At 37.7% G+C, this 7,956-nt stretch overlaps 1 pseudogene; it reads left to right on the top strand.

Annotated features, from left to right (window-relative positions):
• The first annotated feature begins 1,688 nt into the window (after window positions 1-1,688).
• Window positions 1,689-7,411, top strand: LOC124960755 (5-demethoxyubiquinone hydroxylase, mitochondrial-like; annotated as a pseudogene).
• The last annotated feature ends 545 nt before the right edge of the window (window positions 7,412-7,956 follow it).

The following is a 7,956-nucleotide window of genomic DNA, read 5'->3' as shown; positions in this document are numbered from 1 at the left end:
TGTGAGGGCTTTAGAGAAGAACCTCTAATTCAAACCAACTCTGGCTCTTAACTAGCTCAGTGGAAAGTCTAAGGAAAGGGGAGAGGATAAACCTTAGGGAGGTTGTTAACAATCTAGCATTTTTAAGTCAGGTGGGAATATTTAATTTGTTCACCGAAGAGAGCAACAAGATCTCCAGGGTATTATGAGAACACTGCTATGTGCCTGTAGAAAACAATACTATATTGTGCACTTAAAAATCTGTTAAGAGAGTGGATCTCATGTTAAGTGTTCTCACCACAATAAAATAAAAGTTAAAGAAATTCTGACATTTGTTTAATATGGGTTACAAGGTGTTTTTAAAAAAATATCTCATCCCATGTGAGCCTCCAGTAATCTTGTCAGGTAGATAATCTTAATTTTACAGAAGCAGAAGCTAAGACTGAGATGACTTTTGTCCATGCCCAAAGTCACACAGCTGTCAATGGCAGAGATAGGACTAGTACCAAGATCTTCCTAGACAAGAGGGAAACAATATAAAATAGTTTAAGCAGGAAATAGACTATTGGCTTTTGCAGCTGGGAAGGTATAGAAGATATTGTGGTTATCTCCTTAATATTAATTCCCTTTTCTCTTAGTAGCTCCCCTAATTGTTGTTCATTATCATTCTCCCCCTGCTTCTAAACTGTGGAGCCCAAGTGCTTTTGGAGAAGGTAATCTCATTCCTGACTCAAGAGGCAGAGCTCCTGGCTCAGATTAACATAAATCAGCACAATTTTATTTCCTGGCTTTGGCTACTGGCTCAAGGATGGGCATGTGACACTATTTCAGCCAATAAGAAGCAAAGAGAGTTCTGCTGAAGGTTTCTGGGAAGGAACTTCCTGAACTTTCTGACAGCACTTAGCAGACACTGTCTCCCACCAAATGTGAAGGTACATGCACATGTCTTTCTACAACTCTATAGAAAGCCAGCCTGGGAATGAAACTGACACTACATGACAAACAAGAGTCTGGTGACACTGTCAAGCTAGTAAATCAATTAATCCTGAAGCACAGCCTTTCTCTGGACTTTGCAGTTTCATAAATCACAAAATTCATGGCAAGTAACAGAAAACCCAACTCAAACATTAATGGGCCTCCTGTTACTTGCTGGCATGCCATGGAGAATACAGTTAACAGTAATAAAAATAAACTAATTATCACACTATGAGGTAATTCATAGTATGGAAGGAAGAACTGCAGAGATTAGGACCTTGGGGACTAGAATTAGGGTCTCAAAGGCACCTGGACACATCCCTCCTCCCCACCTCCATCTCTTATTCTCTTCTACAAAAGATGCCACTATGTGGCAGGGACATGATCAGTCTATTGGTGAGGGTTGCAGTAGGAAAGAGGTGGCTTTCAGATTGAATAATCTGAGGAGAGTCTAATAAACAAACTATTTACAAAGATATGGATAAAAATACCACCAAGCATAGTGCAGTGCCCCAGGGCTGGAAAAAGCCTGGTAGGGAGATGGTACCACTTCCAAGCCTAAAGGGATGAGGGGAAGGAGCCAGAGACTGACAGGGCTATGTGGAAAGGACTACTTGGAAGGGATAGATCAAATCGCTTTCCAACATCTTCCTCCCTCCAATTACCTGCTGGTTCCAGGTAATTGGAACCATAGTTCAACCCTGACAGAAACCAGAAGGAAAGGAAGCCTGTGGATGAGTTCCTCAGGGTCAACCTCCTGAGGCACTGAGTGGGCTGTAAAAGGGTGGAGGGTGGACTTAAAGGAGCAAGTAGAAGATATCCAGTACCCTTAGGTTAGTAATCTCTGCAGAATGAGAGCATTTCTTTCTTTCTTCTTCTTTTTTTTAATAGCATCTGAATGCCAAGACCAGAAAACAGAAAAGGGTTTTGGCACTATCTGGCACAGTGGCTTACTTCTTGGATCAACTGTATAAACACATAAACAATTCCTTACTCCTAAAAAATATTCTATATCACCATGAATCAAAGAACATTTAGATCTTACCTGGTTTTCCACTGACCTTTTTAATGTATGAATTTAATGTAAGGCTGGGGCTATCATAAAGCATAGCATACATATGTAGCAGTGTTATTATGCACCTATTTATTTTTTCAAAAATAAATTATGTTATTATTATTAGATTATACAATTATTTTACTGTGGTTTAAACAAAACTATCAGTACTACTACTGCTATTATTATTTTAAGCTTTAATTATTATCAGCAGAATTTTTGCAATTGTAACCATATGTATTCAAATTCCATTTCTTCCACTTACCAGTCTATGAAACTGAGCAAGTCATTATCTTCCCTAAACTTCATCTGTAAAATAAGGACAATAATTAGGTTCTTATAGATTTAAGATAATGTACATAATGTAATAACACAATCATTAATGGGATCTAATATTGAAAGGGAAGAGTGGGAGCTGCATATATGTTGAAATACACACTGGTCAAGAGAAGCTCAGATCAGTTTTTAAAAACAGTTGAGATCTGATAGGTGTCCCATCTTTTTTACCTCTCTTCAGCTGAATGCTGAAATAATTCAGAAATGTTCTTTGGAGTCAGATGGGAATTAAGATATGGTATCTATTTCCAGAAAATTGGACTAGAGAACATGAATTGGACCTCTCCCCAAAACTAGGCTTTGGACCTGCACATGGGGAACATTACTTCTGTGGAGCAGACTTACCCAACCAGACATGTGGAGGACCAAAATCAGATTCATGCTATACTGAGGAATCAGGCAAAGGAGTCAGGCAGTTAACTAACATCCAAGAGGGAGTAGAACAGGTGTAAAGGGTGCAAGAACCCTAGGAACTAATGTCTTCTTCCCCTTTTCCAGAGACAGCATCAGGAATGCACCACCTATAATAGGAAACATCTAGGAGAGTTGAAGAAACTCTGAGGATAACCTATAGTCAAGCTACAAAGAGAGAAGAACACTGCCTCAAAACAAGCACCAAGTTATGGGTGCTTGTTACTGGGCCAAATACTGTCAACAGCAGTCATGGCAGCCATAAAAGCAACCACTGAGGGACCAAAACAGAACAGAGACACGCAACCAGGACTGAGCCAGGCACATCACTCAGAGCCTGTACCTATTCTGAGGTCTTTGAAGTTTCAGGTTTCTGAGTCTTTCTTTCATTCAACCCTTGGAAATTCCTTTAGCAGCAGAACTCACTGCCTCTAACAGGGGACACACACTTGATGTCATGAACTCTGTCAAAGTTGAGAATTTCCCCTGGCCTTATTGAGTACCTCAAATCTCTAGAAGTCTTCACTATCTTTTTACTTACCTTTTTCTCATGAGGCTTTGGTCCTAGGTGGAGATAATTTTCTATAATTGAAAATAATGTATTATGTCAAATCTGAATTTAGAGAACAGCCTATTCACTAAGGTGACTTGTAGCTCTCTTAGAGGAACCATAAGATATTAAGTAGGCAAATAAAACAGGCTTCCTATCAGATACTTAAACTTTAAATTGGTAATAAGGAAAGTGGTATTGGTGCTGAGATAATTAAATAGGCTAATGGGACAAAGGAGAGAGCTGAGAAAGAGACCAACATGTACTAGAACTAGGTACATGATAAAGATAACATTTCAAATAAACATATATGGATTATTAAATAAATAATGCTAGAAAAATAGGTTAGGGGACTGGGATTGTGTCTCAGTGATAGAGCACTTGCCTAGCATGTGTGAGGCACTGGGTTCTATTCTCAGCACCACATACAAATAAATAAATAAAGGTTCATCAACAACTAATAAAAACATTTTTAAAAAATAGGTTAGCTTCTTGAAAACTATACTCAATGACACCCCTATATTTTACCACACTAAAAGTAAATTGAATATGTATTATAAATTCAAATCTGAAAAGCAAACTTTTGAAGAAAGGTTTTTGGAGCTTCTTTTTTTCTTTATCTTCCTTTTCCTTCCTTCCTTCCTTCCTTCCTTCCTTCCTTCCTTCCTTCCTTCCTTCCTTCCTTCCTTCCTTCCTTCTTTCCTTTCAGGGAACTTGGGAGAGAACTCAGGACCTTGTACCTGCTACACAAGCACTCTAACACTAAGCTACATCCTTAGTCCTTGTTAAAATTTTATTTTGAAACAAGGTTTCACTAGATGGCCCAGGCTGGCCTAAAACTTATGATCCTTCTGCCTCAGCCTCTCCAGTAGCACCACCATGCTCAAGGTTTCCACCTGAAGGGTTATTTAAGGAAAAATTATATTGCTTATGCTATGTAACAAACAACCCCAAAACTGAGTGGTTTGAAACAACCATTATTTTACTTACTTTTAATTCTGTGGTCAGCAGTTTAGGTTGGGTTCAACTAGGTGATGCTTACAAAAAATATATTCAGTAAGACCCCTATTATTTACCATACTCAAAAATCAATTGAAGGGTGGGGGTTATAGCTCAGCAGTAGAGTGCTTGCCTTGCATGCATGAGGCACTGGGTTCGATCCTCAGCATCACATAAAAATAATAAATAAAGATATTGTGTCCATCTACAACTAGAAAATATTTTTTTAAAAAATTAATTGAAGATAGATTATAAAGCCAAATCTGAAAAGTAAAACTTTAGAAGAAAGGTTTTTTGTTTTGTTTTGTTTTGCTTTGTTTGTGGTACTGGGGATTAAATGAGGGCCTATACATGCTGTGCTAGGTGATGTCACCTGGGGTCTTTCACGTGGCTGGATCAGCAACATTAGGGTAGTCTAATTCAGACTCATATTACTGGCAGTTGTTGCTGCCCATAAGTTAGGTCACATGTCTCTAGCAGGCAAGCCTTGAACGTGGCTATGTTCCAAGACACAAGTTCCGGTACACAAGCACTTTTCCAGCCTCATGTTACATCACATTTTCTGATGTCCAAAGCAAGTCATTGAGTCTATTCAGTCAAGTCCAGAATCAATGCAGATAAGAGCATGGATAAATGAAGGTGTGATTCATTAGAGCTATTATTATAATAATCTACGACAAAATTATAGAAGAACATCTTTATGACATCAGAATTAGGAAAGCATTTATTAAACAAAATAAAGGGCACAAACTTTAAAGGAAAAGATTGCTAAATTTGATCACATTTAAAATGAAGTCTTCTGCGTGATGGAAATAACATATGAAGTAAAAAGACAAATCATAAATTGGGAAAGGATATTTGTTACCAACAAAGCATTAAGGATTAATATCCAGAACATACAAAGAATACCTTCATATTGATAAGAAAAAGGTAAATGACAAAATTTTTAAATGGACAAAAGGTAAAAGCAGGCAATTCACAGAAAAGGAAACCTCAAAGACCAATGAATATAGGAAAAGAGGCTCAACTTCATTTTAAAAAAATCAGTAAAATACAAATGAAAACAAATGGCATACAACTCTAAGCTTGTCTGAATTGCAAAGAGTGAAAACAACAAAATGTTGATAAGAATGTGGGGAAACCGGGAACTGGGGTTGTAGCTTAGGGCTGGGTTGTGGCTCAGCGGTGGAGCACTTACCTAGCATGTGTCACGTGCTGGCTTCCAGCCTCAGCACCGCATATAAATAAATGAGTAAAACAAAGGTCCATCAACAACCAAAAAAATTAAAAATTAAAAAAAAGAATGTAGGAAAACAGGAACTCAGGTATGTTGCTATTGGGATTGTATATTGATAACTACTTTAGAAGGCAATTTATCAGTACTAACAAAGTGAAGACATGCCTAGCTTCTGACCTTGTAATCCCAAATCTACACCTATACCCAACTGAGTGGTTCTCAATTACCTGAATTAAAAAAAAAAAAAAATACTGATACCCAGAGCCCATGGTAAACAAATTAAACCAGAATATTTTGTGTATGTGGAGGGATGTTAAGAGCCATTGCCCTAAGGTAAGTAACTCATGCACATAAGTCCAATGTATAGGGGGATATTCATTGCAACATTGTTATTATTAAGAAAAAATTAGAAACAATGCAAGCGTCTACCAATAGGGACTGGATAAATTGTGACTAATCATTTCTGCTCTTTGTACAGGACAATTTCAGTTGTCCTATTTTTCAAATTTAATTTCTCATATATATTCAAATCTGCTGGTGAACTCCTCTATTGAAATACTATACTTTTCAGCTTCCAAGTTTTCCATTTGGTTCATTTTTTTTAACAATTTCTCTTTATTGATAGTCTCATTTTGTTCATAGTTTGTTTTCCTGGTTTCCTTTAGTTCTTTGTCTATGATTTCTTTTTTTTTTTTTTTTTCCCCAAGTCTACTAAATTCAGTGTCTGGAAGATAGTTTCTATGAAATTATTTTGCTTTTTTGAGTGAACCAAACTTTTCTGTATCTTTGTATGCCTTGTAATTAATTTCTTGATGAAAACTGAATATTTTAAAATTATAACATAGTAACTTTGGAAATCAGATATTCACCCTTTACTGAGTTTTGATGTTGTCAATTGTTGAAGACTGTAGTGATCTGTTCATTTAATTTCAAACTATTTTTTGTAGACTGCATTCATTGTCATGCATGGTCAGTGAAGACTGATCCACTGTTTCAGTGGTTAGTCAACAATCTAACAGAGATTTCCTTAAAATGCCTGGAGCCAAAGAGAGAGAGAGAGAGAGAAAAAAAAAAGAAATACAACTCTTCTGGTCTAAATTAAAATGATGGCTGCAAAATATATACTTTGATGTGCAAAATATGTGCAATCTCACAATTTTGAAAATATAAATTGAGAGTCCCTGCCAAGAGCATAATTGCCTGGGAAGCTAAGTGGTGTCTGCTCTTGCAATTTGGGAGATGAGTTGATAGGGCGGTGGCAGCTTCCTCTTTGTGGTGTCTGCTCACCAGCACCCAGGGGTCCCTCTCAGCTTGTGGAAAATCAGTGTCAGGTTTCACAGTTCAGTGATGATGTTAGACAGCCAGGGATCAAATAATCTGGGTGGATGTTGCAGGCGAAAATGGAGCAAACCATATCCATCCTGGCCAGATGGTAATCCTGGGCAGGACAAGTGTTGGATCAGTCATTCAGAAAATGTGGGATCAAGAAAAGGACCATTTGAAAAAGTTCAGTGAGCTGATGGGTGCTTTCAGGGTCCGACTGACAATTCTCATACCCTTTTGGAACATGGTGGGCTTTGCACTGGGGGCTGAGCCCTTGCTGGGTAAGGAAAGCATGATGGCCTGCACTGTAGTGGTGGAAGAGTCCATAGCACATCACTTTAGCAACCAGATCAGGACGCAAATGGAGGAGGACCCTGAAAAATATGAGGTGCTTCTTCAGGTGATAAAGAAATTTTGAGATAAAGAGTTTGAACACCATGATCTAGGACTTGACCATGACACAGAATTGGCTCCAGCATATGCCACCCAGAAAAGTGTTATCCAAGCCAGATGCAGTGTAGCAATGTATTTATCAGAAATAATTTAAAATATTTCTACTTATCCATGTCTATGAAAGATGGTAGTAGTTTAACAAGTGACATTTACAGAGAAGGAACTGTATAATTATTATGTGAATTTTGTTAAATAAACTAGATGGATTTTTTCTTTTCTTTTTCATTAATAAAACCCTCCAGTGTTGGGTCTTTTTCTTTAGTCTTATGCCTAAGGTTAACAGTTCACCAGATCTGTTCAAATTATAGCAAATGAAGCCAGTCCTTTTTTTTTTTTGGTCTCATGGTTAATTTTGTTCTACAGTTTCAAGAATGAATCAATAAGCTAATAGGAATCATTTTTTTTTTCTTTTTTGTGATGCTGGGGATGAAACCCAGGGCCTCAAGCTTGCTAGGCAAGTGCTCTATTACTGGGCTATCTCCTCAGACTGAGGAATCTTTAAGAGGAAAAAAGGTTGAGTTTACTAGTGATAGAAGGCATTATAAAATGTGAGGGGCTAGGGCCATAGCTCAGTGGCAGAGCACTTGTCTAGCATGTGTGAGACACTGGGTTCAATCCTCAGCACTACGTAAAAATAAA

Source organism: Sciurus carolinensis, chromosome 11 (genome assembly GCF_902686445.1).
Source record: "Sciurus carolinensis chromosome 11, mSciCar1.2, whole genome shotgun sequence".
Lineage (NCBI taxonomy): Eukaryota > Metazoa > Chordata > Mammalia > Rodentia > Sciuridae > Sciurus > Sciurus carolinensis.
The sequence above is the reverse complement of the archived record's forward strand: the minus strand, read 5'-3'. Positions and strand labels throughout refer to the sequence as shown.